The 26,632-nt window shown below is 43.9% G+C and overlaps 1 protein-coding gene across 2 annotated transcripts in view; it reads left to right on the forward strand.

Moving 5' to 3' along the window:
* Positions 1-355: 355 nt before the first annotated feature.
* MAPK6 (mitogen-activated protein kinase 6) overlaps positions 356-26,632 on the forward strand; it is a 75,506-nt gene continuing 49,229 nt past the window's right edge. The window contains exon 1 of one of the 2 annotated variants that reach the window (XM_068275454.1): positions 356-438. The gene's annotated coding sequence lies outside the window, so the exon portion shown is untranslated. Of the gene's footprint in view, positions 439-13,976; positions 14,037-26,632 lie in introns of those variants that run through there. The other variant, XM_068275453.1, reaches the window with a different exon arrangement.

The raw sequence follows: 26,632 nt of genomic DNA on the forward strand, positions 1-26,632 counted from the left end.
TAGCAAAACCAAAACTAGCTGGCAGCGGGGGACCGGAGGAGCCTTTAGTGACTTCGAGGGCACAGGATGGCTGCAGGCGGCTGGTAGAAGCCCCAGGTAAGTGAAACTTGCATTTTTTTTTCATGGGTTTAGGTTTACTTTAAGTGATTAAATAAAAAAATACTTTTTTTTTCTGTTCACTGTTTTCTGTACTTAATGTTTAAATATAGACATAAAACACAGCTTTCTTTCATGTTGCTAATTAAATATTCATAAGGTGAGTTATTGCTTCAGTGACAGCTGTACACAGTGTCCATATCACAGCTTCATCACCTTTCCCTTCCATTAGTTCACATCTATTCCTGACTAGCAGACAGTCTGACCTTTACTCTCGCTTCTTTGGATATTAAACATTATATATTATTTTGGCAATGGAGCTGACAGGAAAACGTTTCCAAGGTAAGTCAGTTGTGCCTGTTGCACATAATAGTCATTGTATGAAGGCTGCAGAAATGATACCTTTGTACTTCTGCTAGTGGGCTTATTGTGAAAGGTGCTGTGCAGAATGCACTAACTTATCTAAAATGAAATCACTTTACATGTTGTGTTCCTTTGTTAGAAATACAGTTTATGCCAGCTGAAAAGAAATACTTCATTTTAAAAAAAATGTTGAGTGGAAAAATGTCAACCTTTAAACCTAGAGCTCCAGATAATTTATATTTTCATAGAAAATACAAGAAACCATAACAGTTAGTCAGTTCTGCAGTATAGAAGCAATTTTCTCTTAAAGTATATGGTCAGCTTTCCTAATGTTTCCATCTCAGCTGTCCTACGGTCCGAATAAGGTAAATAAAAGCATATCTGGAGGGTGGAGGAACACTCTAAAAATCTTCTCTGTGAGTCAGGTTTGCTTGCTGTGAACTGGGCTGGTAAAACTGCAGTCTGGGATCTTCAGTGTACTACAAAAATGTTATTACAAAATGATCAGGCAGCTTGAAGGACAACTGAAGTGAGAATGATATGGAGGCTGCCATATTTCTTTGCTTTTAAACAATACCAGTTGCCTGGCAGCCCTGCTGATCCTCTGCCTCTAATACTTTTTCCATAACCCCTGAACAAGCATGCAGCAGATCAGGTGTTTCTGACATTGTCAGATCTGACTAGATTATCTGCAAGCTTGTTTCTGGTGTTGTTTAGACACTGATGCAGCCAAATAGACCAGCAGGGCCGCCAAGCAACTGGTATTGCTTAACCTCCTTAGTGGTAACCCCGTGCTGGACACGGGGTAAGCCGCACAGGAGGATTTCTCAGGCCCCGCTGGGCCGATTTGCATAATTTTTTTTAAAACACGTAGCTAGCACTTAGCTAGCTGCGTGTTACTTACGATCGCCGTCGCACCGCTCCGATTCGCCGCTACACGCCGCGTCAGAGGGTGCCCCCCGAGACCCATGCGCTGCCTGGCCAATCAGTGCCAGGCAGCGCTGAGGGGTGGATCGGGACACCCTCTGACGTCACGACGTCGGTGACGTCATCATGCCCGTCACCATGGCGACGGGGAAAGCCCTCATGGAAATCCCATTCAGAACGGGATTTCCGGACGGGCTTGATGGCCGAGGCGATCGGAGGGGGTGGGGGGATGCCGCTGCGCAGCGGCTATCATGTAGCTAGCGCTAGGCTAGCTGCATGATTTTAAAAAAAAAAAATTTAAATAGTGCTGTGCCGCCTCCCTGGCAGATTTAATTGACCGCCAGGGAGGTTAAAGGGGCATAAGTATGGCAGCCTAGTCTTCTCACTTCAGTTTCCCTTTAAAGTGAACTCGAGGCTAACTTTGGGTCAAAAAACATACTTAACATAAGAAGAAGGAAGCCTCTGGATCCTCCACAGGCGTCCCACATCCTCCTCTGGCCACCGAAGCTGCCTGGGACCCTCCAGAAGATCATAACTCTGCCTGCACGGGGGTGGCCAGGCTGCAGACACCTGAGCACGGCCGTGCCTAGTATGCAGTAGCACAGTAGCTGGAGCTTGCTGCACAGGTGTACAATGAGTCATGCATGAAGAGCAGCGCAGAAGTGATCAGAAATCTGTCAAGCTCAGCTGATTTCTTTCAGCCATGAGCAGCAACAGTAGTCTGGAGGACGGCATGGGAAGCCTCTGCGGGATCCAGAGGCTTACCTCTTCCTAGGTAAGTATCGCTTTTTGTTGAGCCAAGGTTCGCCTTTGGTACACTTCAGCCATATTTAAGATGTATTTATGCAAATTAATTCCCTGGAAATCAGTCAGAGGTGAGGGTCAGACATCACAAAAGTGTTGAACAATAGCATCAAGTTACATTTGCAACTATATACACATTAGCTGATGGCCAGGTATTGCCCGGGTATGTATTTGGCTGGTGTTGGCTCCACACACTTTTTCTAACACTAACACTCAATTACTCAATGACTACGTTTGTGAGCTTTGTGGTCTTTGGCATCAATCATTTGCATTGAAATGAAACAAATCTGATTGTCTGTTTGTGGCTCCACCCCTTTTCTGAATTTGAACCCCTGTCACCCAATGACAAACTGTACCAGGTTTGAGACCTGTGCCATTAACAGTGCAAGAATGGCAGCAATTATATATTCCCCTTGAAAATCAATAGGTGAATTTTGATTGGCTTTTGTAGGCTCCACCCGCTTTTCTGAATATTAATCCCAGTCACACAGTGACCAATTGTGCAACGTTTCAGAACCCTACCATTAACAGTGTAAGAATGGCTGCAGTTTACATTTTCCCAGTGAAATGTATATTTGTCCCACTTTTGTCCCACTAATGTATATTTGTATCCACCCACTTTTTGGTTATAGGGATAAAAAGTATCCTATATGTTATTCCAGGTAATGTACTGTGTGTGTGCCAAATTTCATTCAAATCCATTCAGCCATTGTTGCGTGATTGAGTAACAAACATCCAAACTTTGGCACTTATAATATTAGTGAGATATAATGGTAAATGTTTGCATATAACCCAGAGGCACTTGAACACTGTATTGTCCAATTAACATGACTGGAAGTTACACTTTAAATAAATTGAAACGCGCCATACCAAAACAGCTGGGTGCTGGCCATGCTGGTACATGTAGTGTGATGCTGAAAAACTATCATAGTTAAAAATGCTAAAACTATTCTCAAACCATACAGTAAGCCTATCAATAGCCTTTGACCTTGCATTGTGAAGAACACTAAATTTTACCCTAAACCAAACACTTCTCCTGACCCAACTTTAACATTAACTCTGTGGTATGCTGAAATCCTTCCAATAATCAAGTAATCTGTACCAAGGTGGTAGCAACAAAGCAGTAATGTAAAAAAGACTGGTCCACTTACATATATGAATGAGTTTCCAACAATCTGATTTTGCCACACAGTTGTACAGTCTAAACAGCTAAATTATAGTAATGCACAGTGTTTTAAGCAGAGCTTTGTGGATATTTATAGAAAACAGTGCTATTGTTGGTTCGGTTTCTGCACTCTGTGTAATTTGTATGTATTTTGCACTGTAATGTTTTTGCTTCTAGGAATAAAATTCCAGTAATGTGTGAAGCACAATAACAGGGTTGTACGGTTTCCGGTCTATATTGCAGCTTACAAAGGTATACCATCACAAATGAACATTTTTTTTTCTATACTTTGGTTTACCCCGACATTTTATAATGTTAGGATTATCAATAAAAAAATATTTTAATAGTATGTAGATTTGTAGAAGGATAATATTGTGATATCCTATGGTCTGCTTTTGTGGAGCGCTGCTTTTGCAGACGAGCAAATAAGCCAGAATCGGTTTCTGTTTAGTCAGATTCAGACACAATATTTGGAGCTGTCCCAGACTGTCCAGAATTACAGTCCTACTCGGTATTACAGTCTTGGTGGCTACCCTTGTTATGGGTGTGAAGATCCTGATGGCTACACTTGTATAATTACCCATGCAAGACGGGCCCCAGGCTGTGAGGCTCACCAAGCGGTGGCAAGAGAAGGGGTGAGAACATTGCGGGGCTATCAAAGTTTTGCTGGGGGGGGGGGGGGTCATGGATTTGTAATTAAGCCAATGAAAGTATGGCTACAGATTCACATGCAGCTAATTTTCACCTGAGCTTGCTTCCAGATGTTGACTGGTAAGGAGAGCTATGATGAAAGATAGTTATGACCAGAGATTGATTAGGATAAAATTGGGCCCTAGGCAAGCAGCAAATTTGGGTCCGCCCTTGATGGCCATCTGGCTTTTTTGGTATGATATGTTGGGGGCTAGCATAAATTGAACCCCTTAGAACGCCTCTGGGCTCTCGGCACCTGCCAAAGTTTCCTTGTGGATTATCCGGCTCTGGTAATCACATGCTATAGAATGTACAGTCTTATCATACTGAGTGAATGAAAAGTGCTTTTGCCCCATGCAGTGATCTAATCTATCCTGGAAGCACTATGCATGTGTAGAGCCTAACTCTGCTCATTGTACTATTAATAACATATACAAAAAGTAGACAAGTAAAATATATTGGTTGAATGGGCCTTCTGAATGACTGAATGAGTTTGTGCAGGTTACTGAACTTGTATCTAGTTAATGAAGAGATGGTCTAGTGACTAGTCAAATAAAATTAGATGGCTGTTAAGTCTACAATCATCTTTTGCTTATGGTAACCACAGACCTCAGAAATGAAAGCAATCAAGCTGGGTTGAATGTTTCTGCTTCATGACCTGCTGTTCTATGATCAGCAGGTCATCAGTTTATGAACGTTTATGTTCCCTAAAATATGAATCATGCATTGCTCTAATTTTTAGGAAATGTGTCACCTTCAGACCCCCAAGAAGTCATCAGTTATCTCCCTTTTTCCCCGCACACAAGCTAAGGATTAAATGTAATACTGTGTGTGGGACTGAGAGGTACAGTTGTATATCATCTGCCTATACTGCAGGTGGTATTATAACCAAATTACTTTATTAAGTTGCCAAGAATATGCATGTAGATGGAAAAAAGGAGGGAACCAAGGACAGAGCCCTGAGGTACCCCACAGACAAAGAATGTGGCAATGAGATGTGCTGTAATTTTAAAGAATAATTGAACACCCAAAAATTCTTCCTCTGATGGAATTCTTCCTCTTTTTGGATTTTGCGGCAGGCATTTTTGGAACTGGTGGTCACTATAATAGGGCGTATATTGAGATACCTGCTGGAGCTTATTAGATTATGTGCACATAGGGGAAGTTGTTGTTTTAGGGCTGGTTCACACGGGCGTTTGCTGAGCTTTTGCTTGGCATTGCGTTCAAACGCCAGCGTTTAAAAGCTAGCTTTTGAAAGCTTTTGAAAAGCGTTCAAGGCTAGCAGTTCTGGTCTCTGCTATTGTTTCCTCGCGTTTACTGCCTCTGAAAGCAGCATGTTGCTTTTGAGACTAGACGCAACGCTGGGATCTACGGCCAGGCTTTCATGAAAGCCTGCAAAAGCCAGCTCTAAACGCTCCCATTCACTTGCATGGGATGGCAGTAGATCCAAAAAAACGCTGCGTCTGAAACGCTGCGTTAAACGCCACAAAAACGCCCGTCTGAACCAGCCCTTACTCTCATATAGGGACATTTCTTCTCTTGATTGGTATCTCTAATAGTTTTTTTTGTGGTTATAAATGTAAAGTAAGAGACTGTGAAAAACAGAGAGATAGGAAGATATTCAGGAGAGAAAGTATACTACCAGATGAGAGTATGAAAGTATCTGTAGGAGTAAGGTGTGGTCAACAGTATACAATGCTGAGGACAGATCAGGGAGGATGATTATGGAATATTGGCCTTTGGGATTAGCTGTATAAAGATCATTGGCTATTTTAGTAATAGCCGTTTCTGTGAAGCGAAAGCCAGACTGGAACTGATCAAGCAGGATGTTAGAAGATAAATTATTTCTTAATTATTCAGCATGAATATGGCATTTTAGTACTTTGGATGTAAAGGAGAGAAATGACAAATGGCAGTAGCTGGAGAGTGCGGTGGAGTCTAGAGATGATATTTTAAGTAGCGGCATCACAACAGCCTTTTTTAGTGAGGAAGGGAAGATGCCAGTGGTGAGAAATAGGTTAACCACTTTAGGATCTCTGCTACGCTTATTTACGCCCCTGCAGGGGAGTAGATAAGCGTAATGTTTGTTTACCGACCCCGCTCACGATTGCCGCATTTCTCCCATCTGCAATCGCCACAATCCTGTCCCTCCGTGATCGGGGAATAGATAACAGCTGTTTCCATCCCTGATCACGGAGTCTCCTATGACTTACAGCTTCCTGCAGTGTTGATTAGAAAAAAATCTGACAGAAACATCATGTAAAGATTGGTTCCGTGTTATATTTACTCAACACGGAACACAGTCTAGCACTATCTTGTGGCCATACATCCAAATGCACTCTAAACACTAATCCATAGGAGAATTAAATAGTTACATAGTTATTTTGGTTGAAAAAAGACATAAGTCCATCGAGTTCAACCAGTACAAAGTAAAACACCAGCTTGCTCCCTCACATATCCCTGTTGATCCAGAGGAAGGCGAAAAAACCCTTACAAGGCATGGTCCAATTAGCCCCAAAAGGGAAAAATTCCTTCCCGACTCCAGATGGCAATCAGATAAAATCCCTGGATCAACATCATTAGGCATTACCTAGTAATTGTAGCCATGGATGTCTTTCAACGCAAGGAAAGCATCTAAGCCCCCTTTAAATGCAGGTATAGAGTTTGCCATAACGACTTCCTGTGGCAATGCATTCCACATCTTAATCACTCTTACTGTAAAGAACCCTTTCCTAAATAAATGGCTAAAACGTTTTTCCTCCATGCGCAGATCATGTCCTCTAGTCCTTTGAGAAGGCCTAGGGACAAAAAGCTCATCCGCCAAGCTATTATATTGCCCTCTGATGTATTTATACATGTTAATTAGATCTCCTCTAAGGCGTCTTTTCTCTAGACTAAATAAACCCAGTTTATCTAACCTTTCTTGGTAAGCGAGACCTTCCATCCCACGTATCAATTTTGTTGCTCGTTTCTGCACCTGCTCTAAAACTGCAATATCTTTTTTGTAATGTGGTGCCCAGAACTGAATTCCATATTCCAGATGTGGCCTTACTAGAGAGTTAAACAGGGGCAATATTATGCTAGCATCTCGAGTTTTTATTTCCCTTAGTTTTTTATTTTTAACCCCTTCCTCCCTACACTATAGATACCAAAACAAAAATTACACCATTTAAAATAATATATATACCGGTAGTTACCTTAGGGATTTTTTTTATATGTATGTCATTACTGTGGATTTTGTAAATAAAGTCTTGAAATGATTATTACAATATAAAAAAACACTAAACGGAAAAATAGACACCTTTATTTCCAAATAAAATATTATTGCCATACATTGTACTAGGGACACAACCACTTAACGACCGCCTAACGCCGATAGGTCGCAAGTGGTTTCCCGTGGAAACGGCCGCTTGTTCGAGCGGCCTTACCATATCAGTTCACGGAGGGTGTCTCCGTGAACAGCCTGCAAGCCTCGGATCGCGTCTCGCAGGCGAAATGTAAACACGTGGGGAAGAAATCCCCTGTGTTTGCATCATACGGCGCTGCTGTGCAGCAGCGCCATAAAGCAGATCGGCGATCCCCGGCCTCTGATTGGCCGGGGTACGCCGGCATCTGATAGGCCGAAGCCTATCAGAGGCGGCGCAGGACGCATCGCCATCGCCATCCTGTGCCGCCCAGGGGAAGGAGGGGAGGGAGGGAAAGGGAGCGAGGCGGAAAATCGCTGCGGAGGGGGGCTTTGAAGAGCCCCCCTCCCCTCTCAGCCACACAGAGTGACGGCGATCAGACCCCCCCAGAAGGTCATCCCCCTAGTGGGGAAAAAAGGGGGGAAATCTGATCGCCCTGCGTGCCTCCTGATCTGTGCTGTGGGCTGGAGAGCCCACGCAGCACAGATCAGCCAAACATGGCCTGATCCTTAAAGGAATACTTAAGTCTAAAAAAAAAATGAGATTTACTCACCCGAGGCATCCCTCAGCCCCCTGAAGCTGGATGGTGCCCTCGCAGCCCCGCTCCGATCATCCTGTCCCCGCCGGCGGCTACTTCCGGGTTCGGCGACAGCCGCTGACAGGCTGGGAACGCGAGTGATTGTCCGCGTTCCCAGCCGCTATATCACCCTCTGTGCTGCTATAGCGTAAATGTTATACGCTATAGCAGCATAGAGGGTATAGCGGCTGGGAACGCGGAAAATCACAAATGAGCAAAAAAAATGTGTCTGTTTCATCATCAATAGCACATTTTATTTTTAAACTACAATGGCTGAAAGCTGAGAATGGTGATTTTATTTTTCTTTGTTTTTCTACTTCTTCCTTGCAAAATACATATAAATAAAATAATTGTTAGCAAAAAGTACTGCCCAGAGAAAGCCTAGTTTGTCCCGCAAAAAAAATATATTGATAATTTCAGTGTGATAAGTAGCAATAAAGTTATTGGCAAATGAATGGGAGAAGCGTGATGTGAAAATTGCTCTAGTCCTGAAGGCGAAAAAACCTGTGGTCCTGAAGTGGTAAAGTAGAGTGGTTAGATAGGCTTTGGAGATTAGAGAAAAGAGAGAGGTTGTTTAGAAAGTGAAAAGAGGACAGATAGACAATAGTAAGAAGAGCTGTGTAGATGGAATTTGAGCACTGGTGTAACAATAGGGCCTGCAGGGGGGGGGGGGGGGCTCGGGGCTTGCTTGGGGCCGTTTTGGGGGGCTGGAGGGGACGCAGCATGAGGAGACAGCCATGCTGCACTTTGGCGGGGAGGGGGGACGGTCCCCCCTCCCTCACCTCGGGCTCTCCCCTCTGCGCTCCCCTCCAGCATCAATACGGTTTGGGTGTGCAGTGCCGGGCAGATACATAACTTCTGTGCGCTCCAGCGTGGACGTTTCTCCCTCTAGCCTCTGATGCGACTTCCTGTATAAACAGGAAGTCACATCAGAAGATAGAGAGAGGAACATCCACGCTGGAGCGCATGGAAGGTATGTATTTGTCGCTGCCTGCATACACAAACTATTCAACGCTGGAGGGGAGTGCAGAGAGGAGAGCCCGAGGTGAGGGAGGGGGGGGAACCTCCCCGCCGAAGTGCAGCATGGCTTTCCCCTCATGCTGCATCCCCTCCAGCCCCCCAAAACGGCCCCAAGTGGGCACCGAGGGGGGCCCGCTTAGTATTTTTGCAGGGGGGTCTGGTTTTTGTCAATTTTAACAATGAAGTACATACAGTATGTTATGAATTTTACACAGAATGAAGAAGAGGAAGAAGGTGGGGGACAGAGAAAGAAGTTAAAATTGCTAATAATGCTGATAGTATTCTTTAATCATTTCAGCATGTACTTTTGTGGTGGGACCCCTTTCTTGTTCCATTTTCTAAGGCCTTGTCACTAAAACATGACACTCTTCTTATCACTTACATTTCACTTTGGCATATTGTTTCTAGAATAATACAGACCACTATTATTTTTAAGAAGATGCACTGTAATCTCAGGTCCGTGATTCTTGGCATATAGATGGGGATAACTTATATGCCATTCTGGTAACTCATAACCCCATGTAATAATGTTAAGAAAATTCTATTCTCCTGCAAGAAAAAAGGGGAGGCCTTGGGTGAACAAATCTATGACTGCCGTCAACTACAGTAAAACAAATTACAACATTAATCTACCTTCAGATGAGCACACAGGAACAGATAACAAATGGCTGTTTAACCCAACTAAAGCTACGCTCCAAAGGGCAACATCCATAAAAAAAAACAGATTAGTTTGCTGAACAGAGAAGCAGTAAAGTACTGGTTTAAATAACTGTCCACACAATGGGCTGGTACTATTCCAAGTTGATATTTTCTGATCAAAACAGAGATGGGGAGTGTTAAATGAAGCATGCTGTAATCTCGATTCTGGTCTGATTTCAGCAGAAATATGACTACAATCAATTGAACAGTACAAAGCCAGTGCCCTGTCACCCCATCTGCTTCTAGTCCAACAAAGATTTCCTGGTAATCCTGATTTTACCCTTGATATGGACTTAACATTATCAAGCAATTGTGAAGAAAAGCAGTAGATATCAAACAGTCTTAAGGGGCCCCTACACCTAACGATTTTCCCGCCGATATACAGCCGATTCGATCACATCGATGGAATCGGCTGTGAAATCGGCGCGCACACCGCTGACAGAACGATCGATTTAGTCTGAAATCGATCATTCCCGTCGATTCCCGTCGATCTGTCCGTGCGTAAGATTTTTCTCGATCGCCGGCGGGTCGGGAGTGCCGACGCAATACAGCGGGTATACATCACCTGTTCTGCCGACGCGAGTCCCCTGGTCCCCGCTGTCTTCTTTCCGCGCTGGGTTCCGGACCGTTTCTGCAGCTACACAGAACTTCGTCACGGCCGGAAGTTTGAACAGTAGAGCGCCCTCTACTGTTTAAACTTCCCCTGGACAGGAAGGTCAGTAGCTGCAGGAACGGTCCAGAGCCCGGAGCGGAGAAGGTGACAGCGGGGACACGCGCCGGGTGGAGCAGGTAATGTATGCGGGGGGGGGGGGGCTGGGCGACAGCAGCGGCAGCTCCACAGATTGTGATCGGTTTCTGGCTGAAATTGATTCACAATCTGTTTGCAGTAAAGGTGGCCATACAATCCCTCTCTGATCAGATTCGATCAGACAGAGATCTATCTGTAGGTCGAATCTAATGGCAAATCGACCAGTGTATGGCCACCTTTAAAGAGAGCCCAAATGGGCTCAAAAACTGAACAAATAAGTATGCTACCTGATCCGTGGGGCTGAGTGGATCAGGTAGCCTCAAAAAATGCCGCTCCCCTGGGGCCGCAATGGACACTTTCACTTTTGTGACCTATAGGTGAGGATGCTGCACTAAGAGACTGTGTGTCTCTCGCAGTGTGCAGGGAGGCAGTTGAGCGGCAGGAGGCATGGCCAGGGAGACAGAGATGCCCAATGGCAGCTCAGGAAACCCTGCAGGAATGCCCCTGGCGGGCGTTTTGAACAGGGAATTCCTCTCCCGTGTTTACCTCAGAGTTAGCTACAAATCTCGTCACTAAACTCAGGGGGCTATAGTGCAGCATGGGGGGCAGAGAACGGTGGTTGGGGACACAGAGCTATGTCATTAAGCAGACAACATGCCTCTGTGTCCCATCTGCCCCGCGAAGATCCACCTTGGGTTCTCTTTAAGCAATGTGCACACATTATACAAAAGGCAGTGGAAATATCCGACGATCTGCAGATATTTCTGTGTCAGAGAAACCAGTATCGGGCATTTGGCCTGATCCTTTCAGCAAATCAACTCAGACAACTGTTGGACCAGGGGCGTAGCAATAGGGGGTGCAGAGGTAGCGACCGCATCGGGGCCCTTGGGCCAGAGGGGCCCCGTAGAGCCCTCCCTGAATTGCAGTATCAGCTCTCTATTGGTCCTGTGCTCATAATAATCACTTCTATAGATACTTTGAATAGTGGTAATCATTAACAAACTGCTCCCCATTCCCTTCTTGCACCTCTGACACTGTAGTTGCCATTGGCAGGTTTTGGCGCGACGTATCAATTGATATGTATGGAGATTGCTTGGGGGGGCCCCATGTAAAACTTGCATCGGGGCCCACAGCTCCTAAGCTACGCCACTGTGTTGGACAGGTATTGTGCAGTCGGCCAAGTGTGTACAATGTTGTTTAAACGACACTGTTCTGCAGAATGCGCACATGTAGTGCATAATGTTGCTTCCACTTGCACATGCAGTATTGAAAATAATTGGTCGCAATATCGGTGTGTGGACAATGTCGTTCAAGATACTTGTCATTTGACCGGTAAAGTCATTTCCGTGATGTTGGTCTTTTGTGTGCAGTGACTTTTGTATTGTGTGCATACAGACCTTTAGTGAAAAAGTCCTCATGTGCCTGTAATTATTCAAGAACATGCCCTCTTATGTGACCACCTATCCCACTACTGATCACATGGCACTTCTTTCTGGTTCAAAAACATGCACTCTTATCTGATCACCTACCCCACTACAGACCACATGGCACTTCTCTCTCTAGGACCTGCAACTAGAGAGCAGCATGGCGAAGAAGGTAGCCTTTGTTGAATACATAGGTGAAAGGTGGCATGTGGCTTGTGTGTCGGGTTGTATGATCACTGCCAGGATTCTTGTGGGGAGATATCCTTAAAGGTAGCCATATGGATGGACGGCCAACTCATGTCACTGGAAAATCAATTGGGGATAAGTGATAATTTTGCCACCTTATACTAATAGATTTTGATTAGATTCCAGCAACGTTTGTTCTAAAACAAAAGTTGATCAAACTGCTACCACTTGCTTTGTAACACTCCATGCAGATAGATGCTGTGCAGACATCGATCATCTACTGTCCTCCTATAGTGACCTCTTTCTTGCCACTCCTATGACTTACAGAAGATTGCACCAATAAGCAGCAGTAAAGCCTCAAGAGACACAATTTTAAAAAGCATGGTGCTATTACTATTCCTGTACCCTAATAAACATAGAGGGCCCGAATTAAAGCTGTGTTTAAAAATTGGAAATGGCAATTTTATGGGGAAAAGAGAGGTTGTGTGTGTGACCCATGTGATCTTACATTGTGCATGTACTGTCAGCCATCGCTATAGCCTGTTATGATTCAGGTGATGGCGGAAATGATTGCTCAAAAAAGAAACAAGCAATGCCGATTTATAACCACATATTTACATGGAAGAACAGTCTCTGCACAGCCCTAAAGCACCCTGTAATAATAAAAACAAGGTAAAACTGAACCATTTCATTTCCTTTTGCACAAAATTATTTTTGTATTAAGCAGTAGGGGGAGAAAGGAGGGAGTCGGCACTACATAGGATCCACATCCGTTATTGTGAAGGATCTGCAGGGTCACGGCACATTGGACTCTTGTGGCACTATCAGCGTGCTCAGACTGGAGTTAAGCAGAGTTCAATTAGGTACAATAGAAGATGCAAAGTCGGCACTGCTGCATACTGTGCGTTTATTGCCAAAAGGTGCTCTTCATCACATACGTGCAGTATATAAAATAACAAATACCGTGCGTTGGAGGCTTAAAGCTGTGAGCTGATGGTGGGCGCTGGGAGCAGGAATAGCCTGACGGCCGTTTCGCACTGTCTAGGCGCTTGTACGGAGGCTCCGTAAAAGCGCCTAGATAGCGCGAAACGGCCGTCAGGCTATTCCTGCTCCCAGCGCCCACCATCAGCTCACAGCTTTAAGCCTCCAACGCACGGTATTTGTTATTTTATATACTGCACGTATGTGATGAAGAGCACCTTTTGGCAATAAACGCACAGTATGCAGCAGTGCCGACTTTGCATCTTCTATTGTACCTAACAAAATTATTTTTAATGATTTATTGCACTCTGCTCGGCTTGTATGAGTAGACTTGTAGTTTTGAGAATGTCAGAAAGTGCATTAGCTGGCGATACACATGTGCTACGTAGATTAGTTCACCTGCTACTACTGTTTTCAATGTAAATAGAAATCTATTGATTTTAGAAGTAACGACATTTGCAGTATAACTTGTTCTAATAAGTAAAAAATGTGGATCCTACATCAAAGTATAAAAAGTCTAGCTCTAAACAGGCACAACAATTTAGCCATGCGTTGCAGTACCCAGAGTACTGAAATGGCCATATGGTATCTGTTTGCAGACGATGTCATGTTTAATAGAACCGCTACCTGGCTTGCATTTTTAATGCTGCTGTAATATTTTTTCCAATTCAAACAATAACCAGAAGACAGTTAACTACCGGAAGCTCTAGATTAATCTTGTTGCCATGACAAAAAGCTGGTCTTTGGGGTATTATGATCTTTAAAAGAAAAAAAAAATGAGGTGGACAGCCAAATTTACTGTGCTAACAAAATGTTCTAAAAAGTAAGAGGATTAGGGAAAAAAACTGAGACTACTGGAGAGAATGTAAGATGCTGAGCTGTGTTTGTTGTACGAAGGGAAGGGGATGTTCAGCAATGGAACAAGGAACGGCTTCCTATTACAAAGGGAAAGGTATGTATATTTTCAGTGTACATTGTAAGTCTGCAAAAGACAACAGACTCATGTACTTCATACTAATTATCATACGGTGTTTATATATATATATATATATATATATATATATATATATATACACACACACACACAGTGTTTATACATACATACATTTTTACACACACGCACGCACGCACACACACTTCATCCTATTCCTGCCACACCATAATGTGAAAAATCTGACCACACACTTGAGAAAAATGTACGACTTGTGTGCAATTTTTAATTATGAAAAACAAAAAAGAATTGAAAACAGAAAAAAAAACCTGCTTAGATCTATAAATAATTGAGGAATTGACAATCTACCCCATACCATTCAATTTTCCTAAAAAATTATCAGAAAAATCCACCCTTCCCGATCAACTTATATTGAAAGAAAAAAAAAACCCAGGAAATTCCAAATTTCTCGAACTAATAAAAAACGTTTTTTATATGACAATCGGTTTTATTGGATCATTTTTTTGTATCGTGTGCGGCCACATTGGGGGTACTGCAAGGTGGCATAGCTCTTCCTAGCAATGCACTGCACTGCACAGAGAGCTCTGATGTTGATCCTAGGATATATTAAAGCCACACTTCCTTCAGCTTAGGAGTCACAGCTTTATGTACTCTTACCACCACCGCCACACTGACACTTTCACGTTTCACACCTCCTCTAGTACCCCTTTGAGACCCTGGCCCCATGTTCTGAGTATTTACAGTGTTTCCTGCTTCTGTGTGGTACTGTAGAAATAATGTGTGTTTGAAATGTGTGCCATTCTGCATCAGTACAACAGAGCTGACCCAGACCTTTAAGGTGGCCACACATGATACAATAAAATTATCCGTTTTTACTGCAATTTGATTAAACAAATGATTTCCCGAAAAAACAAAAGTTTTTTTTTTTTTATTCGAGCAAGGAACCCGATGGGATTTCCCATTTTTGTTTGATAAAAGTCGATCGGGAATGGTAGATTTTTCTGATCAGTTTTTATTCTAGTCAAATGGTGTGTGTTAGATTGTCAATTTATTAATATACACACCCTAGCAATTTCCCCAGTTTCCAATCATTTTTATCATAATTGAGGAAAATTTTAACATGTGTGTGTGGTACATTGTTCATATTTTTGAAATGTTACAAGTAGTCAGAAAAATTGATTGCAATTCTTGAATTGAACGGATATTTTAAAAATTGTATAGTGTATGGCCAACTTTAGAGTGAAGAGATAAATGTACTGTTACTTTGCAGAACTGGTATTCTAGTCATGTTGTGTGACATTTGTGTGTGGAAAAGGGTTGTCAGTTTAGGCAATATTGTCCATGACAGTTCTCTCAGCTTGCTGGTATATAGATTGTGGTCTGAAGCGTAGGGAAATGTGTGTGCAGAGTGCCGCTGAGAAGGGCTTTTCTCACATCCCCATATAGCTGTAATGTCAGATTTGTTTATAGTGACCCCTGACAATGTAAAAGGTTAAACCCAGCCCACCATGTCAGAAATTATGGTTGCTTAGAAACTGGAGTAGAGTGAGGTGATACGGTAGAGTTGAAGAACAATGTACATGTTTAAAAGAAGCAGCATCCCTCTCACACAGGCTCCTTCAATTCCAACTGCATGTGACACACTGATGTCATATACAGTGCTTCTGATCCTTTGCCAGCTCTCACAGAGAAAGTCAGCCTAGTCTGTGGCCTCTTTCAACAGACAAGACAAAGACAAATAACATTTATATTGCGCTTTTCTCCTGGCAGACTCAAAGTTCTTGAGCTGCAGTCACTAGGACGCTTTCTATAAGCAGTAGCAGTTAGGGAGTCTAGCCCAGGATACCTTACTGAATAGGTGCTGGCTTACTGAACAGGAAGAGCCAAGATTCAAACCCTAGTCCGCTGTGTCAGAGGCAGAGCCCCTAAATTGAAAGGGGAACCGCATTTAAAAAAATGAGACAGATACTTACCCAAGGAGAGGGAAGGCCCTGGGTCCTATAGAGCCTTCCCGCTCCTCTCCTGGTCCCCTCGTTCCAGTGCTGGCTCGCCCGGTAGCAGTATCTGACTAATTTAGTCAAATACTGCTTTACCCGGCCGAAGGAGGCTTCAGACGTCTTCAGGGAGCCCGAGTGCTCCTGAAGAAGGGCAGCCCTGTACTGCACCTGCGCAGGCTCTCGAAGACTTCCAGCAGATGACAGAGGGCACCGAGAGAGGAGACGGAAGGCTCTATACGACCCAGAGCCTTCCCTCTCCTTAGGTAAGTATTTGCTTCATTTTTTTTAAAATGCGGTTCCCATTCACTTTAACCAGTACACTAACTCGCCACTGCCACACTAACCAGCTACTGCCACAGACATGTGTTATAGCAATGGAAATGTGTGTAACCCTCTGCCCCCTCACCCCCAGCAAGAGGGGGCAAGCAAGCTGTGGTGTAGACGCATTTTCATGTTAGGCAAACAAGGAAAGATGCACTTGAAGTAAACTGCTGGCAGAGACTCTGGCAAGTTTTGACTCTCATTCATGGATTTCTGCAAGGGAGAGCGGCTATGGAGACACTATGCATTATGTAGCAAAAGGAGTCCTGATACATATGTAATAGAGAGGCAGGGGTTGGGGGCCTCTGAGCTACCAAAGTTTCTCCCATTTTGCTGAGCATTCATGCATTTCCACAGTGTATAATATATAAGCAGAGATGAAGATCTTTGGATCTTACAGTCACATGTTCTGCCACCAGCTCAGATATGGGAAAGAGAAGCAGCCGGCTGCTGCACTATGACTCAAACATATATTAAAAGCATTTCCTGAATTTCCTGTTTTACTGAATACAGACATTTGTCCCGGATATGGATTTCATCTCCCCTAAATGAAAAACACCTGCTATGTTTAGAACAGTAAAATACAAGGGAAAGAATGTTTTTTTTCTCCTTCTTGTCTTCAAAACATCACAAACAGCTGTATGACACAAAGGCATTACTGTCATAGTCATTCAGATATGCAACGTTTCTCCACACACCTATACGGAGAGGGAATGACAACTGCCGCTCCTGAACTCCAAACTCTAAAGAAATGCTACTGCTGGCTGGGCTGGCAGAATGATTTTTCTTCAAGGACAATTGTGAGAGTTAGGAGGCTGACATGTTAATTCCTCTTGAAAAATGCCAGTTCCTGACTGTCACATTCATCCTTTGGCTTCAGTAGTTTCTAAAACTCACCTGGAAAAAGGAAACATGCAGCTAGCGGGTCACACGCAAGTCAGGACACCTGATGTGAAGACCCTCAAAAGACATTAGAAGAAGAGGATAAGCTATAAAACAAGATTAGATACATACAGTGGGTTGCAAAAGTTTTCGGCCCCGTTGAAGTTTTCCACATTTTGTCACATTACAAACATGCATCAATTTTATTTGAATACCATGTGAAAGACCAATACAAAGTGGTGTACATGTGAGAAGTGGAACAAACATCATACATCATTCCAAACAATTTTTACAAATAAATAACTGCAAAGTAGGGTGTGCATAATTATTCGGCCCCCTGAGTCAATCCTTTGTAGAACCACCTTTTGCTGCAATTACAGCTGCCAGTCTTTTAGGGTATGTCTCTACCAGCTTTGCACATCTAGAGACTGAAATCCTTGCCCATTCTTTGCAAAACAGCTCCTGCTTAGTCAGATCAGATGGACAGCGTTTGTGAACAGCAGTTTTCAGATCTTGCCACAGATTTTCGATTGGATTTAGATCTGGACTTTGACTGGGCCATTCTAACACATAGATATTAGATATGTTTTGTTTTAAACCATTCCATTGTTGTCCTGGCTTTATGTTTAGGGTCATTGTCCTGCTGGAAGGTGAACCTCCGCCCCAGTCTCAAGTCTTTTGCAGTCTCCAAGAGGTTTTCTTCCAAGTTTGCCCTGTATTTGGCTCCATCCATCTTCTCATCAACTCTGACCAGCTTCCCTGTCCCTGCTGAAGAGAAGCACCCCCAGAGCATGAGGCTGCCACCACCATATTTGACAGTTTTCCCCTCCAGTTCTTCCCATCACTATGGGACCATCCCAGGGGTCATGACCTAGTGGCCACTTGGCAGCAAAGTAGTCTGTCACAGCCCATCATCCCTTGCAGGGTGCTCTAGTGATGTTCCATTGCTCTCTGCAAATAAGCGAGCTGTAACTGGCTCCACTGAAAGGAATATGGTATAATGCATGTGCGTGCCTGTTTACCTATTCATAGCTGGCCGTCATAATACTTTAGCTGCAGACCACACACACACACCATATAGATAATAGATAAACCACTGCAATCAGTATGATGCTTGGCAAACATTTGTCTTTACTGCATCCATGAGAACATGCAAATTGTGTAAAGAAAAAGCTGTAGATGGGAAGGGGAGGAGCAGTTTCAAGGCTTTGACTCCATAATCAAGCATGCCTGAAGGTTCAGAAACCACGAGGGAGGAATATGTCTAGTATAAAAGGTAGAGATGATGGTGATGAATGGTAAATAAAGAAATGGCACTCCAAGTAAGTCTTTATTGCTGCTTTTAAATCAAATCCAACGTTTCAGGGCATCAGAGTTCCTCTTTATAAGGATAAACAGTGCAGAAATAATGTGCACACAGGGAATGCTTGAGCTGCTGCTGCCACTCCACATCACTTGAGCATTCTCTGCATGCACCTTATTTTTGCATTGCTTTCCTTGATAAAGAGGTATCCGATACCTATAAACATAAGCAGCAGTAAAGACTATAAAGTTACTTTGGGTGCCAACCTCTTTACCTACCACCATGAGGGAGAGCCAGTAAGTGTGAGCTTCCATCCCTACACTAATATTGAACCACATGACTTTCTATATGTGGGAAGGAGGGTCTTAAACCAGTAATGAAACATATCCACAAGGTGTACCATGAAGGAGCACACTCAATCGCTGTGGTCCACAACAGTGCAATTCCAAAAAGAAAGCAGGTGGCTGTAATGCGGGGTTATTCATCCTACCTAATAAAACGCAAGGGTCTCTGCGTCCCATGTCTCTGTGTGTGTGTGTTTTTTGCAGTGCGCATGTGCAGGGAGGGACGCAGAGACCCTGAGGAGAGCTGGGGGAATGACGAGGCAGGCGGGCAACGAGGGGCGGGCGTGTGCGCTTGCACGGAAATGCGCGGCGGTCGTGCACGTGCATTGGATGAGCACATTTTTAAACGGGCTAATGTCACTAGCTAGACTATATTACAGTCAGCAGACCTGATAAAATGTTCCATTCAACAGCCCTTTCTCCAGTGCTGCACATACCAAACCAATTAAAGCCTATATGTACCAAAAGCCATGTCCTCAAAAAGGCAAGATTAGTCTTAAAATACATACAGGAGATCAGCAGTCTCACAAGAAGTCTTTCATAGAGAACTCACAATTTAAATTAATTGATTTTTATTTAATGGCCAACACACAGTGATTCTCTTTGATAACAGAATACATTTAATATCATGTCTATATACACAGCCTTTAGAATGCCCAGCCAAGCCGGCTCACAGAGTAACTGCAATCATAAAAATGTCTCCCCATGGTGAGTCTTTAGGACGTTTCTCTCCCCTACTTCATGAAGCAAGCCTGTCACTTGGTTTGTAGGTGCAAATTGAGGCATATCCTAATCTGTCCTACATATACTACATCGCAGAGGCATTCAAGTAAATAAATCACCCTTCTGCTGTTACAAGTAAAGAAACCTTTCAAAGTCAACATTTTTTTGGTTAAGGCTACTTTCCCACCAAGACGTTGCGTTTTAGGGGACGTTAAAGGGACTCCGAGCTCAGAGTAAAAATAAAATTTGAACTTACCCGGGGCTTTCTCCATCCCAGCCCTGGTCGGGACGTCCCACGCCGGCCTCCTGGCTCTTCTCCCGGCGGCTGTCCGCATAGCGCGGACAGGCCGGTGCCCCGGGCGACACTGGCGAGTGTCGGGCCTTCTCCTTCCGTATACGTCACGAATGACGTCACACGCCGGCCGCCGCGCGTCATGACGGCGGCCGGCGTGACAGCACGGCGCATGCGCGGTTTAATCGCACATGCGCCGTGCTGTCACGCCGGCCGCCGTCATGACGCGCGGCGGCCGGCGTGTGACGTCATTCGTGACGTATACGGAAGGAGAAGGCCCGACTCTCGCCAGTGTCGCCCGGGGCACCGGCCTGTCAGCGCTATGCGGACAGCCGCCGGGAGAAGAGCCAGGAGGCCGGCGTGGAACGTCCCGACCAGGGCTGGGATGGAGAAAGCTCCGGGTAAGTTCAAATTTTATTTTTACTCTGAGCTCGGAGTCCCTTTAAGGTCGCATAACGTGCCCCTAACGCAACGCGTGGTGGTGTTGAAGTTGGACGTCAGATTGAGCCGCGTTATGCGGCTCTCAAAGCAGCCGCTCCAGGATAGTGATGGGGAGTCCAGATCTTTTTAAGGATTCGGATCATTCGAATCGGATCATTGAAAAGATCCGGATCTTTGAACCGAATCATTTGAATCATTTTACTAGGGAAGCAGACTGGGTGAAATGACTAGCAGAACAGGACTTTTCCTGCACTGTACATTCTGTATGTTCCTGTTTCTTCCAGACAGACAACCACTGTGAACCGAATCTTTCATTGTGATGATCCAGATGATTCGACTCACAAAAAACATCCGGATCAAATGAACGATTCGTTCATGATCCGGACAACACGAGTCCCACCATGAGTCTCCTCAGTGCAGTGAATATTAATTAGCCATGTGGCTAGTCACTGAGCATGTGCAAACAATCTAACGCAGCTCTATAGGGGTATAACGTACAGCATGCTGCACTTTCATTTAACGTGCAGCGGTATACTCGTATGCAACGTGTGCACTGTGAACAGCACATTGATTTTACAGTGCTGTGAGTTAGGCTGCGTTACTGGCTGCTGTAACGTGGGATTTTAAGGTCCCACTGTGAAACCAGCCTAATGGATCAGGGATGTAATCACCTATTGTAGCATTATGCTGGGCATACACAGTACAATTTTCCGACCCGATCGTTTTTTCAGCTCGATTCTGTGCTTGATTCTTTTATCTTCGCTCGTTTTTCTTATCTTTTTCCATTAACTTCTATGGGAAATCAAGCAGAGAATCGATCAGGAGTAATAATGTCCATGACATAGTAATACTATGTATTACTATGATGAACATCTTGCCTTTTTGTGAATAGTTTAACACATATGTCCTTATGGGTCTAATAAGATTATATGTGATTGGTTGGCTCTATTTTTTTTGCTTTCGATCGGGAGTAATATCGGACATGAGGGATTTTATCAATCGGATGCATCTATCGCATGGAAAATCGTACCGTGTGTACCCAGCATTACAATTAAAGACAATTAGGGAATGCATGAGTCCCATTGCATAAGGCTGCTTAGCATGCTTTAAGATTTTGGTTTTGCCAGCATTGGAACTAATCAGCAAGCCTGTAATGCTGTTATTGTATTAAAAAGAAAGCCGGAAAGGATGTAAACCACTGTGGAGAGAACAGGGTCAATCTCAAAGTCCAGTGTTTGGAAACCACTTTTTTGAACCACCAGGATGATTGTCAAATTGTGTATCTGCACTCAGTTATGGGGTGATTTCTGCTGTAACTTAAGCTGATTTAAGCTAAGCTGACCGTATCAAAAATTCATTCCCATCTCTTACCCCCTTAAGGCAAAGTCATCCTTGAGGAGATAGGACTAGTGATAGTATAAAGCCTCATTAGTAGTAATAAATTGTGGGGCTCTTTGCCAATTCAAAATAAATAGCCCATCAGGGCTTATTTGAATTTATCACAGAGGGCTCCTATGGGCTCATTAATCTGAAGTTATAATGGCTCACTGGGAAATTCTAATATCCTGACTCAAAGGAACCTGGCCAAGTTGTTTAGAAGAGGTTTACTATATCAGGATTGGTCGTACATTGTATAGTATATACAGGTGCATGGTTGGGAACTGAGTTTGCTATAGCCAGAGGTTTACTATATCAGAGTTTACTATAACTAGATTTTACTGCAATACAGAGCTATATAATGGATGCAAGATCAACCTAATGCCATGGTCTGCCTTTAAGGTAATTACTGAACACATCAATGAGATGTAAATAGTTCCACGTTCATGCCAAATTATGCATATTTTTTATGAAAATGCACCAATCAAATCCTATTTTGGCTTTTTTCGACCATTTCAAACTAAACACATTTGCATCTAAAGTCACATAGTTTTGCTTCATCTCAGAATTATTTGCAGCTCATTGACCATTCCTGCTTCATAGTAATGAACATGGACACTTGGCCAAGCCAAGCATGCATACTGTGCATGAACATAGCTCTATGCTGGCTGCAGTGGTTTAGAGTGGCTGCTGGATTGTACCTGTATATGCTGGGCGCTTAGATATGTGTACACCGCAGGCTTTATGTATCACATCCTAACATAAGGAAAACGTTTTACAGTTTAGTAAAAAGTGAAAGAAGACAAGATCCAAATAAAGGAGTACAAAGCTAGGAGAAATAAAAATGGTGTCTAATCAGAAAGGCTCGTCATTATTTCCTCCAACTAGTATTTTTCCATAAATATTTCACAAACATATAGATAAGAAAAATAAATCCTCTTACATGACTTATTTCATAGCAGTGAAATAAACAGACTTAGCAAAGCTTAAACCATAGTTTGAAAAATGTGCTTCATTTAATTCTGTTTCCCAAACAATAGACAGCTGTGCCACAGTAACTACTGTTTTCATAGCCTAGCCTGTTAGTCAAAATAAATCCCCAACTACAACCTACTAGGACTGTTTTCTTTCAAGCAATGACAAAGTGATTTTTCTGCATTCCCTCCCCTTATAATATATGTATACAGTGTTCTCCCCAGACATTTTTTCCAGCCGGGTGGCATGAAATAGTAGCCGGGTGGCATGAAAAAGTAGCCGGGTGGGTCGAGATGAAAATGCAGGGCAACTCTGCTTACAGCATAGGAGGAGGTGAAGAGGTGAGCCGATGACAGCCGGGTGGTCACCAAATCTAGCCGGGTGGAGCACCCGGCTAAAAGAGCCTGGGGAGAACACTGTGTATATGCATAGGCCACAAATCAGCAATATTTTGACAATCAGTAGTTCTTATTATACTGGATACTGAAAATAAACACACCTCCTTTAAATAGCTCTTCCTGACCCCTTGGAAATCTGAGACGGGAAACCCAACTACATTTTCCATGATCAGGTGCTCTGTTTACTTCTTTTCATGATGCACTGCAGTATATTGCCACATGGGGCAATTGGCATATATTAATGACTATAAATATGTTTTGGACAATTTATCAATCAAAAGTATAATGTTATATGTTGGCAAATTTTCTTGGGCTGAATGGCTTCTTATCACTGCACTGCAATATAACACTTGCAGTCCAGCCAACATTTGAGGCTAGGTTCACATTGGTCAGTTGCATAACTCACTCATGACGAGTGTGAACTGCACTGGAGACTGGACATAGATTTTAATACAAAGTCTGCATGCAGAGACAGTCACTACACAGTACTGTGAACAGGCCCATGGAATTGTATGCACAGTGAGTTGACATGCACAATTATATATATATAGCCATATATCTAGCGATTCTGATTAAATCGTCATTATATCAGCAACTTTTCATCGATTGGGCATACTGGAACACACTCGATTCTATAAAATGCTGGAATCAAATGGTTGATCGTACAGCAAAATCGCTAGATGTAGGACCACCTTTATTTTGTAAGGCAACTGAGCACTGTGAACTAGCCCTGAAATATTTCTGCTGCAATCTAACCAAATTAAGCATGTGTCTTGGTGTAGGAATCGATGACCATCCTATTTATTTTCAATTGGCCATAACTGACCCACGTATGCCTATCCTATTTGGAGGGAAACTTGCTCTCTCCCCCCCCCCCCCCCCACACACACACACACACACCATTCTGCAGCGTAGTGCAGTGGAGCAGTTTAATATTTACCTGCTCCAATGTGGATTTCCTCTGATCGTCTTTACATGATAAATCTGGCTCCTGACTCACATCACGTGAGTGAGCGGATGAAAGTGGTATGGAAGCACAGATTGCGCGACTCATATTACACTGCTCCGCTGCACTACTCTGCTATGTGGGAAGATGCCGGTGGGGGGTTGGGAAGGTGTGTGTGTGTTACCAGCCAGCGGATATGAGGAGAAAGGCCTATGCCAATTTTGCTGGGGGCATGAGGATGTCCCATAGGTTCTTGTTGCACACCACCTCACATTGTCGGTGTTTCAACCAGAAACAGTGTCACTAGTGTTCTCTCCATTGGATAGGAAGGCAGTGTGCTGCAGCTCTCAGGGGGCCACATAAAATGGCGAGGGGGGTCACATTCGGCCCACAGGCTTTGGGTCTGACACCTGTGATTTAGATTCTTCAGCCCGCTCCAGGCTACTTCCTTCATCCAGCCTTCCAACTGTCTCACCACTGTATGCCCCATTCCTGCCCCCAACTGAGACCAGTCAGAGCTCATGGCATGCACAGTGCACTCTGTATCCCCCTGTGCATTGTGCTCCCACATGGCTGGGTTCAGTAGTCATGGCTGACAGTATCCTGGGCATGTGTAGTTTGAAAAGAATTGGAACTGCACATGCCCAGGACACTTCAGGCCACAGCTGAAGCGAGTAAAAAGAGGGCGCGTGTATGAACTGCACATTTGCCCTGAAGGTCTGGGCAAAATGCAAAAGCAATCACTTAGCAATTTTCTGGTGTTTTCCAAATCAAAATACAAGCATAGAAGACAACTTTGCAGCAATTGTGTTTTTCAATTTTGATTCTGGTTGCTTTGTGTTTAATAAAAGGTGAGAGGGAAGGATGTTTTCTTTTGAATTGATAGGCTGAAAGAATGTTGCTAACGTTCTATTGGTTCCTGCAGCATGCACTAAACTGTCTACAAATAAAGGCTTGTAGGTAGAACAGTCCTCCACACACAGCAGTGGGTGGTCTTGTACTTTTGCTATGAGGTCTTCAGTAGAAAACCATGACATTTTGACAGCTTCTTCCTAATTGTACTGCTGGTCTGTATTGTTCACCAACAGAAAATCAAATATTTACAATAATGTGAGAGGTGTAGTCACCTTTGTGAGATACTGTAGCAGGAAAGCTTGCACATATACGGTTCAGTCAGCATCTACCCCAAAGACCTCTTACCACATAATTGTGCTGCACATCCAATCATCATCTGATTACTTCGGCCAGCTTGAGGGCTCTTTTCCACTATGAAATGAGATCGCAATCGCGTTTCAATTTCCACCATGCGATTGAGCTACTATACTCATTATAGTCCAGCTCAATCGCATACAAAACGCGGCAGGACAACGATTGCGCTTTGACCAAAATCGCATCACAATCGGATCGCACTAATGGAAATTGCTGCTGCAGTTTCCATTAGTTTAATGTACCTTGCGATTTGCGATCAGAAGCAAATCGCAAATCGCAGGCTAGTGGAAAAAGGCCCGGACACTGGACATGTATAGGAAAATAAGTCATAAAAAAATTGATGGGCGTATAAATCTGTCAGTGGTTGCAAAGATTACAACTGTCATTTTCTCTATTGATCCTATTCTATTTGTGAATTAGCACAGGGGGTGCTAAAGGAATTACTTGCTTAATTTTGGAGAAAAGGGAGCATGTGCCGATACCTCTAAATGTGTCAGATGACCTTGGTGTGTAAATACGAACTACACTGATAAGTCCCTAGGAGCTATCCAAATTCATCATAGTTTAGAAGCTGATTCTAACATTGCTGGTCCATATGCACCTAAGAATGTTTTAATCATGTGAAGTGGGATTAAGGATCCTTATACACAATGTCCATTGCGCAATGTGATGCGATTACAGTTCAATGGGGCTTTCACATTGTCACTTTTGAGTTGTAACGATTACTGAATGTAGTATGTTACTGGGCTAAAGTCTACGAACAGTATGCTGCACCATACGGGTTGCATACACTGGTCGATTTGCCATTAGATTGACCAACTGACAGATCCCTATCTGATCGAATCTGATCAGTGAGGGATCGTATGGCTGCCTTTACTGCAAACAGATTGTGAATCGATTTCAGCCTGAAACCGATCACAATCTGTTTAGCTGCTCCTGCCGCCTGTCCCCCCCCCCCCGTATACATTACCTAAAGCTGGCTCCGGGTCCTCTTCTCCGCGCTGCACCGCATCCCAGCATCCCGCACCGCATCCCAGCGTACACTGTGTCACTCCGTGACCAGGAAGTTCAAATAGAGCATCCTCTATTTGAACTTCCTGGTCACTGGAGTGACACAGGAAGTTAATGTACGCTGGGATGGAAGCAGGAACAGAGCGGTGCAGCGCGGAGAAGATGCCCGGGAGCCAGTGTCAGATAATGTATACCTGTATCGGATCGGCCGCCGCTAGCGACGCGCTCCCTACCCGCGGGCGATCGACGGTAATTTCCCGCACGGCACGATCGACGGACCGATCCGATTTCGGGAGGAAATCGGATCGGCGGGTGCGTTTAGCGCGAACGATTGGCAGCAGATTTGATCCCAGTGATCGAACCTGCTGTCGAAACGG

This window comes from Hyperolius riggenbachi, chromosome 3, assembly GCF_040937935.1.
Source record: "Hyperolius riggenbachi isolate aHypRig1 chromosome 3, aHypRig1.pri, whole genome shotgun sequence".
Taxonomy (NCBI): Eukaryota; Metazoa; Chordata; class Amphibia; order Anura; family Hyperoliidae; genus Hyperolius; species Hyperolius riggenbachi.